At 37.7% G+C, this 10000-nt stretch overlaps 1 protein-coding gene and 1 long non-coding RNA gene across 2 annotated transcripts in view; one reads left to right on the forward strand and one right to left on the reverse strand.

Moving 5' to 3' along the window:
* The window catches only part of LOC123515703, a 26596-nt gene extending 25875 nt beyond the window's left edge, over positions 1–721 (forward strand). Inside the window, exon 3 of the long non-coding RNA XR_006677972.1 lies at positions 667–721. This is a non-coding gene — a long non-coding RNA (uncharacterized LOC123515703). The remainder of the gene's footprint in view (positions 1–666) is intronic.
* The window catches only part of LOC123515702, a 37331-nt gene that overhangs the window by 24681 nt on the left and 2650 nt on the right, over positions 1–10000 (reverse strand). The window lies entirely within an intron of this gene.

The following is a 10000-nucleotide window of genomic DNA, read 5'->3' on the forward strand; positions in this document are numbered from 1 at the left end:
TTCATTCCTTCATTCCATTCTCGATATTCTTATTTTGCTATGTTTTTCTTTAATTTTTTTTATCTTCTTAATTTATTAATTCTTTTCCTGATCTTCCTTTCTCTTTCAATTCCTTTTTATTGGTTGGTTTCTCTTCCTGTCTCATTCACTTTTATTTTTTATTTACTTCCTTCATAACATTGATTTTCTTCTTCTATTCTACTTTTTTTTCATAACATTGATTTCCTTCTTCTAGTCAACTTTTTTTTTTACTCTCCTTTCATTTCCTTCACTTTCTCCTTCATTCCATTGCTGTCTTCATGTCCTTTTCCTACTTTCCTCACATTTCTCCTTTCATCTGTAGCACTTTCATTAATATTTTCCATTGAATTATTACTTTCTTTCCCTTCATTAACATTCCGTCCCTCCTCCTCCTCCTCGTCCACCTCCTCATCCTCCTCCTCCTCCTCCTCCTCCTCCTCCTTTTCTTCTTGATGATAAATGGACTTTTTCCTTTTTTTTTTTGCGGTCTTCTAATTTTCATACCTAAATTCTTTACTATGTATGTATGTATGTATGTTTCCTCTTGACCGGTCAATGAATGAGGAGGGGGAGGAGGAGGAGGAGGAGGAGGAAGAAGAGGAATGAGATAGCGATATATTTATGTTGGATTTTTTTTTTTTTAAGGAGGAGGTAGAAGAAGAAGAAGAAGAAGAAGAAGAAGAAGAAGAAGAAGAAGAAGAGAAAAAGAGATGGAAAAAGACAAAGACGAAGAAAGAAGAGGAGTAAATGAATGAAAAAGGTAAGAGGAAATTTTTCAGACGAGAAGGAAAGAAAGGAGGAAGGAAAATAACAAAAACAAGAAGAGGAAGAACAATAGAAAAAAGAACGAAAAGGTAGGAAGAAAAAAAAGACGAAGAAGAAGAAGAAGAAGAAGAAGAAGAAGACAAATCAACATACCTTCTTAGACAGATTGAAAACTGCAGAAGGTTGGTCACTGTATGTATGTATGTATGTATGTATGTAGGGGTGGAAGTCACTGTGTCTATGGATCTGTTGGAGGAAGAGGAGGAGGAGGAGGAGGAGGAGGAGGAGGAGGAGGAGGAGGAGGAGGAGGTAGTAGCAGTAACTGGAACAAGAAGACAAGGAATGAGAAGAGTATTGAAGAGGTAAACAAAGGGAAGAAGGAAGGAAGGAAGGAAAGAAGGAAGAATAGAAGGAAGGAAGGAAGGAAGAGGAGAAGAAATGAGGAATATACGATTAATTAATTTTCCTTTTTTTTATTTTGATTGTTTGAAATTTATATGCAATACGTTTTCTTCTTATCCTTCCTTGTTCTTCCTCTTCTTCTTCCACTACTACTACTACTACTACTACTACTACTACTACTACTACTACTACTACTACTACTACTACTACTACTACTACTACTACTTTCTTATTCTTCTCCTCCTTCCTTGTTATTCTTCTTCTTTCATTTCTTTTTTGTTCAGTTTTCTTTTTACTTGCTTTTATTTCCTTTTGTGTGTTGTAAAAGTAGTGTCGTGTGCAATTGTAGTTTGAGAGAGAGAGAGAGAGAGAGAGAGAGAGAGAGAGAGAGAGAGAGAGAGAGAGAGTACGTGACTCCCTCCTTGCTTGTTCTCTCTCTCTCTCTCTCTCTCTCTCTCTCTCTCTCTCTCTCTCTCTCTCTCTCTCGTGTATTTACAAATATTTTTCTGACAAACAGCTCCTCCTCTTCTTCTTTCCCTGTCTTCCTCTTCCTCTTCCAAGCATTTTTACTTCCTCTCCTTCATCAATTTCTCCTTCTCCTCCTCCTCCTCCTCCTCCTCCTCCTCCTCCTCCTCCTCCTCCTCCTCCTCCTCCTCCGTTCAAATTCCTCCTCTTCATTATTCTCCATCCTTCACTCCTCCTCCTCCTCCTCCTCCTCCTCCTCCTCCTCCTCCTCCTCCTCCTCCTCTCCAATATTCGGTAATGACGCCTCGACCGGGTAACAGGTGACCGTGACACACGCAAACACACACACACACACACACACACACACACACACACACACACACACACACACACACACACACACACATTGATAGCCATTAGTCTTCCAAATAAATGGCTTTGAAATGGCCAATAAGAGTCGAAATGGCAAATGGAAGTTTAAATTACGAGGAGTTACAGCAAATAATGAACGCTTCGCCACATGAATGACTGAATGAACGAAGCGAATGAATGTCTGGAATCAAAATAAATGGCATGTTTCTGATTATGCAATGTTGTGTTAGGAATTATTGGTATGGATTGGCTCTTGTGTGTCTATTGCTGGTGCTGCTTCATGCTGTTGTTGTTGTTGTTGTTGTTGTTGTTGTTGTTTATTATTGTGTTGAAGTAATATTGATTGAGAAATTGACTGTTATTCCATTTTTTTTTTTTTTTATCTATTTTCGAGCAAAACTAATTGATTTTGATATTGAAGAAAGAAGGAACAGGAGACGATGTGAATAATAGAAGGAGAATAAAAGAAGACAATGTTTTTTTTTATTTCTTTTTTTACGGAAGACAATTTTGATGAAAGTAATGACCAAGAGAAGAAGAGGAAGAAGAGGAAAAGTAATGATCAGAAAGAGAAGAAGAGGAGGAAGAGGAGGAGGAAGAGAATAAAGTAGAAGTGAAAGAGGTTATTTTTATTATTGTTTTGAAGTAATATTGATTGAGAAATTGACTGTTATTCCATTTTTTATCTATTTTCGAGCAAAACTAATTGATTTTAATATTGAAGAAAGAAGGGAGAGGAGACGATGTGAATGGTAGAAGAACAGAAGAACAAGACGAAAAGAAGATAATGTTTTATTTATTCTTTATATAAGATAGTTTTGATAAAAGTAATGATCAGAAAGAGAAGAAGAAGAGAAGGAAGGGAATAAACTAGGATTAGAAAGGTGAGTAAGTGGTAACAACAACTATAATGATAATGATAGTGATGATTTGAAGAAGAAAATGGGGAATAGGAGAAAAGGAATAAAAGAAGCAAGGAGAATAACTGGTAATGATAACAATGATAATAGTGATGACAAATAATGATGATGATGATGATGATGATGGTGGTGGTGGTGGTGGTGATGGCGGTGATGTATCGTTGCCTGACATTCAATTCACCATCATCATTGTGTCAGCACCTCCATGCATCACCCTGCTGACACTGTTCCACCACCACCACCACCACCACCACCACCACTACCACCATCACCACCACCACCACCACCACCCCTACCTACCACTACCACCATCACCACCACCATCACCACCATCACCACCACCACCACCACCACCATTATTTCGCGACTAGCATCTCAGTGGATCTTTTTTTTTTTCGCTCTTTTTGTTGTTATGTTCTTTGTCATACCTCTTACATGAAAAAAAAAGCTGCCATCATCACTATTGTCATCACCACTGTCATCACTATCATCACCATCACCACCATCACCATCATCATCATTATATTGTTGTTATTTTCGTCATCATTACTACTACTCCTACTACTACTACTAATACTAATACTACTACTATTACTACCAGTTCTACTACTATTACTACTACTGCTACTACCACTACTACTACTACTACTACTACTACTAATAATAATAATAATACTATTACTACCAGTTCTACTACTATTACTACTACTGCCACTACCACCACTACTACTACCACCACTACTACCACCACTACTACTACTACTACTACTACTACTACTACCACCACTACCACCACCACTGCACCACTGCTACCACTACCACTGCTACCACCACTGCTACCACCACTACCACCACCACTACCACTACTACTACTACTACTACTGCTACTACCGCTACTACTACTACTACTACGACTACTACGACTACTACTACTACTACTACTACTACTACTACTACTACTACTACTACTACTACCACCCAAGGAGGAGGTGTTTCACATATTCATAAGGCAATTCTTTTAATCCACTTAAGATGTAGTTTCATTATGGTGATGGTAGTAGTGACGTTGATGATATAACAACAACAACAACAACAACAACAACAACAACAACAACAATGATTATTTTCAGGTGTAACTCGTCAAATTTACCTACTCGTTCCTCTCCTACTTTAGTTTCCCACAATCTCGTTTCCCTCTCACCCAGTCACTGCCTCAAATCGTTTACCTTCCTGTTGTCTTTATTTTCCTTCACGCTGGTTTACGATATTCAGTTTTCTAAGTCATTCATCTTCTCCTGTCAGTTTTTTTACGCATTTATCCTCTTATTATGTTTATTTTGTTTTATTTCACTTTATTTTCCTTTACGCTTGCTTCCCACACTCGTTTCTCGCTCAGCCAGGCAGTTTTCTTAGTCATTCATTTTACCTCTTTCTTTTACGCTCGTTTCCCAGACTCTTATCTCAGTCAGTCAATTTCTTACATCGTTTACCTTCCTATTGCCTTTGTTTGAATTTATTTTACTCTTTTCCTTTACGCTCGTTTCCCACACTCATTTCCCGCTCACCCAGTCAGTGTGTCCGCTTGCCCACAATGCCCAGCTTCTCCCGCGCCGTGATAGCCAAAGGTCCTCCCAGGTGGCGGGTTCAAGGCCAGTCACGGGCAGAGGAATAGTTGCGTGCGGATCCTCCATCATGCTATTAGATGCGTCTCATAAGGGATCGGGACGCGCCACCTTGACTTACCAGCGTTCACGATTACTTGGTGGGCTGGGTGTGTGACTGCGTGCGTTTTAATTACCAAAGATGTCTCTGTGCACCGGTTTTGACATTGAGGGTATTATAATTATCATCTCTCTCTCTCTCTCTCTCTCTCTCTCTCTCTCTCTCTCTCTCTCTCTCTCTCTCTCTCTCTCTCTCTCTCCTTCTTCTTCTTCTTCTTCTTCTTCTTCTTCTTCTTCTTCTTCTTCTTCTTCTTCTTCTTCTTCTTCTTCTTCTTCTTCTTCTTCTTCTTCTTCTTCTTCTTCTTCTTCTCCTCCTCCTCCTCCTCCTCCTCCTCCTCCTCCTCCTCCTCCTCCTCCTCTCTCTCTCTCTCTCTCTCTGAACCAGTGCCTCTCATAAAAAAGTGAAAGAAAAAAGAAAAGATAAGACGCAGGACAGCAAAACAGAAGGAAGAAAAGAAAGAAAAAGAAAAGAAAACGACATGCGAAGTGCACCAAGAGAGAGAGAGAGAGAGAGAGAGAGAGAGAGAGTAAACGACGTGCAGTACCAAAGAGTAGCATCAGATATCGTAGGAATCTGTCTGGCCACCGTCAAATCCCTCGCATGCCGGTCCAGTATCGGGTTGTGGTATTCTTGTAGGTGTTGTCGCTCATCCTACATTGATTTCTTATCGGACACTGCCCCGTGGTGGAGGCGGTAGTGGTGGTGGGGTAGTCTCCGTCAGGCGTTTTCTGCTTCATGGCGTTGGATTCAAATTTACGCTTTGCTCTCTCGCTACGATTATGCTTCAAAGCCACGATGATTATCCGGGTTCTCTAGATTGTTTGTTTCTTGTTGCTAGTGTAGGAATCTTGTTATTTTTTTCACTAGAACCATAGAAAACACCCTTAAAAACCAATGTATCGTGTTTATCTCTCTAGAACCGTAAAAATACTCTTAAAAACCAATTAATCTTGTTTATTTCACACTAGAACTATAAAAGTATTCTTAAAACCAATGAATCTTGTAAATCTATCACTCGAACTGAATCAACATCCTTTAAACTCCACAAATCTCGTTAATCTGTCACTAGAACCGTAAAAGCACCCTTAAAACTTCACGAATCTTATTAATCTCTCACTAGAACCGTAAAAACATCCTTGTGACAAATTAATCTTGTTTATCTTTCACTAGAAACTTAAAACCAATGAAACTTGTTAATCTGTCACTATAACCACACCCTTGAAACCCCACGAATCTTGTTAATTTTTCACCAGAACCGTAAAAACATCCTTAAAAATCCACGAATCTTGTTAATCTGTCTCGAGGACCGTAAAAACACCCTAAAAACAATTAATTGTGTTAAATTATGTCTAGAACCGTAAAAACACCCTTGAAAATCCACGAATCTTGTTAATCTGTCACTACAACCATAAAAATGCCCTTAAAACACCATAAAACTTCAACAAGAGCCTTTTTTTAATGTAGCGGAGGTGGAGCGCAGAAGTGTTTCAAAGTACCCACCTGAGCGCAGCGCCGGGTTGATTCTTCGCGCGTAGGAGTACAGCAGGAAGGTTATCACGCCGTAACTCTCGCAGGGATGGAGGGCTCGATACATACACGCAGCAGTTCCGATACATAAAGTTCCGTGGAGGTAGTGAGATGGTTCGACTGGCCAATGAATACCCAATGAATGTCTTCTCCAATGAATATCTCTTCTCAGATCATCAGATTTCGCTCTCGCCAAGGTCGCTGCTTCTCCTGTCCCGATAAACAGTTTTACGTCAGAAATAGATTTGACCTATTATTTATTTTTTTTTTTTTGCTTTTTTGTTGTATTTACTCGTCCTGTAACTGTTTCTCAATATTTCGTTGTACAATCAAGGAGTTATTTTTGCCATTCACTGCCACTGGACGCTGTTTCTCCTTTACCATTCCGGTGTACAGTTAGGATTAGAAGTAGAGTAACCATCATTATGTTCCCCTCCAACGCTACTTTTCCAAAAATAGACTACCTTTTCTTTACATTCACTCGCCTTGTAAACTGTCCCTGATGGTTTTCGTTCTACAGCTCGCATTCACAAACGTTGCTCTCTCACCACGATCATTTTCCAAGGCCACAGAGACGACTACCTGGGTTTTCATGAGTTTTTCCTTTCAGTAAACAAAAAAAAATCTTGCCAGTCCATCGCCAGAACCATAAAAGTACCCTTAAAAACACAAATATCTTCAAGTAGAGTCTTTGAAAGCAATGATGGTGAGAGAGCAAAGTATTTAGAAATATGGATCTGTTTCACACTATGGTAGGAGTCAGAAAGTAAACTAACCTTTCGTATATTTATCTCCAGTGTTTCTTTTCGTTAAACAATTAAAAACAGACTATCTTTTTTTTCACATTCACTTACCTTGTAAACTGTTTCTGATAGTTTTCATTTTATTTTGCTGCACAGTCAGGATCAGAAAGTAAACTGACCTTTCGTATATTCATCTCCAGTGTTACCTTTTCGTTAAATAATCCAAAAATAAACTAGCTTTTTTTTTTATTAATTCGCCCTGTAAACAATTTCTGATATTTTTTTGTTCTACTTCGGTGTACATTCAGTGTCAGAAAGTAAACTAACCTTCCGTATATTCATCCCCAATGTTACTCTTCGTTAAACAATCATGGGCAGAAATAGACTCGTTTTTCTTTACAATCACTCACCCTGTAAGCTGTTTCTGATAGTTTTCATTTTATTTTGCTGCACACAGTCAGGATCAGAAAGTAAACTAACCTTCCGAAAATTCATCTCCAGTGTTACCTTTTCGTTAAATAATCCAAAAATAGACTAGCTTTATTTTTTTTTTTTTTTTTTACATTCATTCGCCCCATAAACTGTTTCTGATAAAAATCGTTCTATCTCGGTGTACATTCAGTGTTAGAAAGTAAAGTAGCCTTCTGTATATGCATGTTTTCAAAAGCACATCTACTGGCGCTGTTCTAGTGATTGTATTAAGGTTGTGAAATGCAAAACAAGCCTAAAAAAAAAAAAAAACGACCTACTGTGTGTTACTTAGATGGTTTAGTCTTGTTTGTGAATGTTTGTGTTTGTGAATGTTTGTCTTGTGAATGTTTGTCTTATGAATGTTTGCCTTTGTAAATGTTTGTGAATGTTTGCCTTTGTAAATGTTTGTCTTGTGAATGTTTGTCTTGTGAATGTTTGTCTTGTGAATGTTTGTCTTGTGAATGTTTGTCTTGTGAATGTTTGTCTCGAGAATGTTTGTGTTTGTTTATGAATGTTTACCTTTGTTTGTTTTTGTTTGTCTTGTTTCTAAATATTTCTTTGTTTATGAATGTTTGCCTTTGTTTGTGAACGTGTGTCCTGTTTGTGAATGTGTGTCTTGTTTGTGAATGTGTGTCTTGTTTGTGAATGTGAGTCATGTTAGTGAATGATTGTCCTGCTTATAAAATGTGTCTTGTTTGTGAATGTGTGTCTTGTTTGTGAATGTGTGTCTTATTTGTGAATGTTTGTCTTGTTTATCAACGTTTGTCCTTGCGAATGTTTGTCTTGATGAGTGCCTGTCTTGTCTTAAATATTTATCTTTTTTTAATGTCTATGAATATTTGTCATATCAATATTTATCGTATATATGAATGTATGTCTTGTATTCTCGACAGTGTCACCGATAATTCACCCCACGTCCCCTCTATAGATATCACATACAGCTCCAGAGTGACCAGTGTCCCCAATCTCCACCTTCCACAGTTTCCCTTACATCATTTCCTGTTTTCTAGTGTTCCCCTCACTGCATTTAATTGCCCCTGACCCATAAACGTACAAGGGTCACTTTCCCTTATTCCCACACGCTGGTTTGCTCTTAATTACTTAATAACCTGCTCTCCCTTACCAATTTCCAACGTGATGTTCATGTAAATTAGTTCCTGCCTCCCTGCCCTCTGCTTTCTTAGGTAATCTGGATTCTTATGCTTTCCAACACTTCTATAACTTAATCAAGAGTGTTGTGTTTTCAGTTCTCATTTATTTGTTTTGTTTGCTTTTATTTATCATATTTGTTGTTTTTATTTTTGTTTATCTTCATTTGTTTCATTTTTATTCACTATTTTAACTTAATCAAGAGTAAAGGTTATGGTGTTGTGTTTTCCATTTTCATTTATTTGTTTTGTTTGCTTTTATTCATCGTATTTGTTGTCTTTTTTTTTTATCTTCATTTGTTTCATTTTTATTTACTATTTTTTGCTGGCATAGACACTTATAGAAGATAAGAAAACGGAACCACACCTGTGTTTATTGTGGTTATTAACTAAGACCCGTATTCTGAAACGCTTCTGTGCTTCACCTCCACTATTTTAAAAGGCTTTAGCTAAATTTACATGAGTTTTTTAAGGTGTTTTTAAGGTTGTAGAGGCAGATTGGTAAGATTTCTACCCTATTATTTGGAGAAGCACTCTTGCAAATCCCGCTAGTCATCTCTGTGGCCTTGGAAAATAGTCGTGGTGAGAGAACAAAGCGTTTATGACTATTGACCTTAGATTCATCATTGGCCAAGTCTCCAGGTAAGGCGGCAAAATAATCAACATATTCATCAAGGTAGCGCATAATAAGGTCTTGCCAGGGAAGCACGCAGCCACAATGGAGGATATTTAAGTTTGCACACACGTCTATTTTATCTACAATGCCACCAACTTTCCCCTCTTCCCTCGACACGTAGGTCCTACATCAAGGTATTGTTCCCATGTGTTGCTTGATTGATTAGGTGAAGTGTCACAACAATAGGGTCATATGTTGCTGTATTATCAGGTGTAAACATAGTAAGGGTACTTTCTTCATTCTTTTTCTCTCCTTTCCTTCGTTGCTTCCTCTCTTTCCTCTTATCTTCTTTCTTTTTTTTTTTTTTTTTTGGGGTTCTTTAATTTTGTGCAAGTTACTAATCAGTTTCCAGTTGTAATTATGGTTTCCAGTTATCAGCTATTACATTTTCCTTTTATTATAGTGATCAAGTACGTTTTCTTCTTCTTCTTCTTCTTCTTCTTCTTCTTCTTCTTCTTCTTCTTCTTCTCCTCCTCCTCTTCTTCTTCTTCTTCTTCTTCTTCTTCTTCTTCTTCTTCTTTTACATATTCATTATTTCCCAGCCGTTCCTTTATATTCTTTCAAATTTTATTTCATTTTTATATTTACGTTCGTGTTCTTATTGGCATAGATATTCTTTTAATTTACAATAATCTACACCATTTCTTTTACGGCTTTCTACATTAAAGGATAAAAGAAGAAAATCCAATTAAGGTCACGACAGGAAATGATAGTAAGCAAAATAAATAAAAGATGGCTGTGGAGGGTAGTAGTGGTGGTGGTGGCTGT

Source organism: Portunus trituberculatus, chromosome 39 (assembly GCF_017591435.1).
Source record: "Portunus trituberculatus isolate SZX2019 chromosome 39, ASM1759143v1, whole genome shotgun sequence".
NCBI classification, from domain to species: domain Eukaryota; kingdom Metazoa; phylum Arthropoda; class Malacostraca; order Decapoda; family Portunidae; genus Portunus; species Portunus trituberculatus.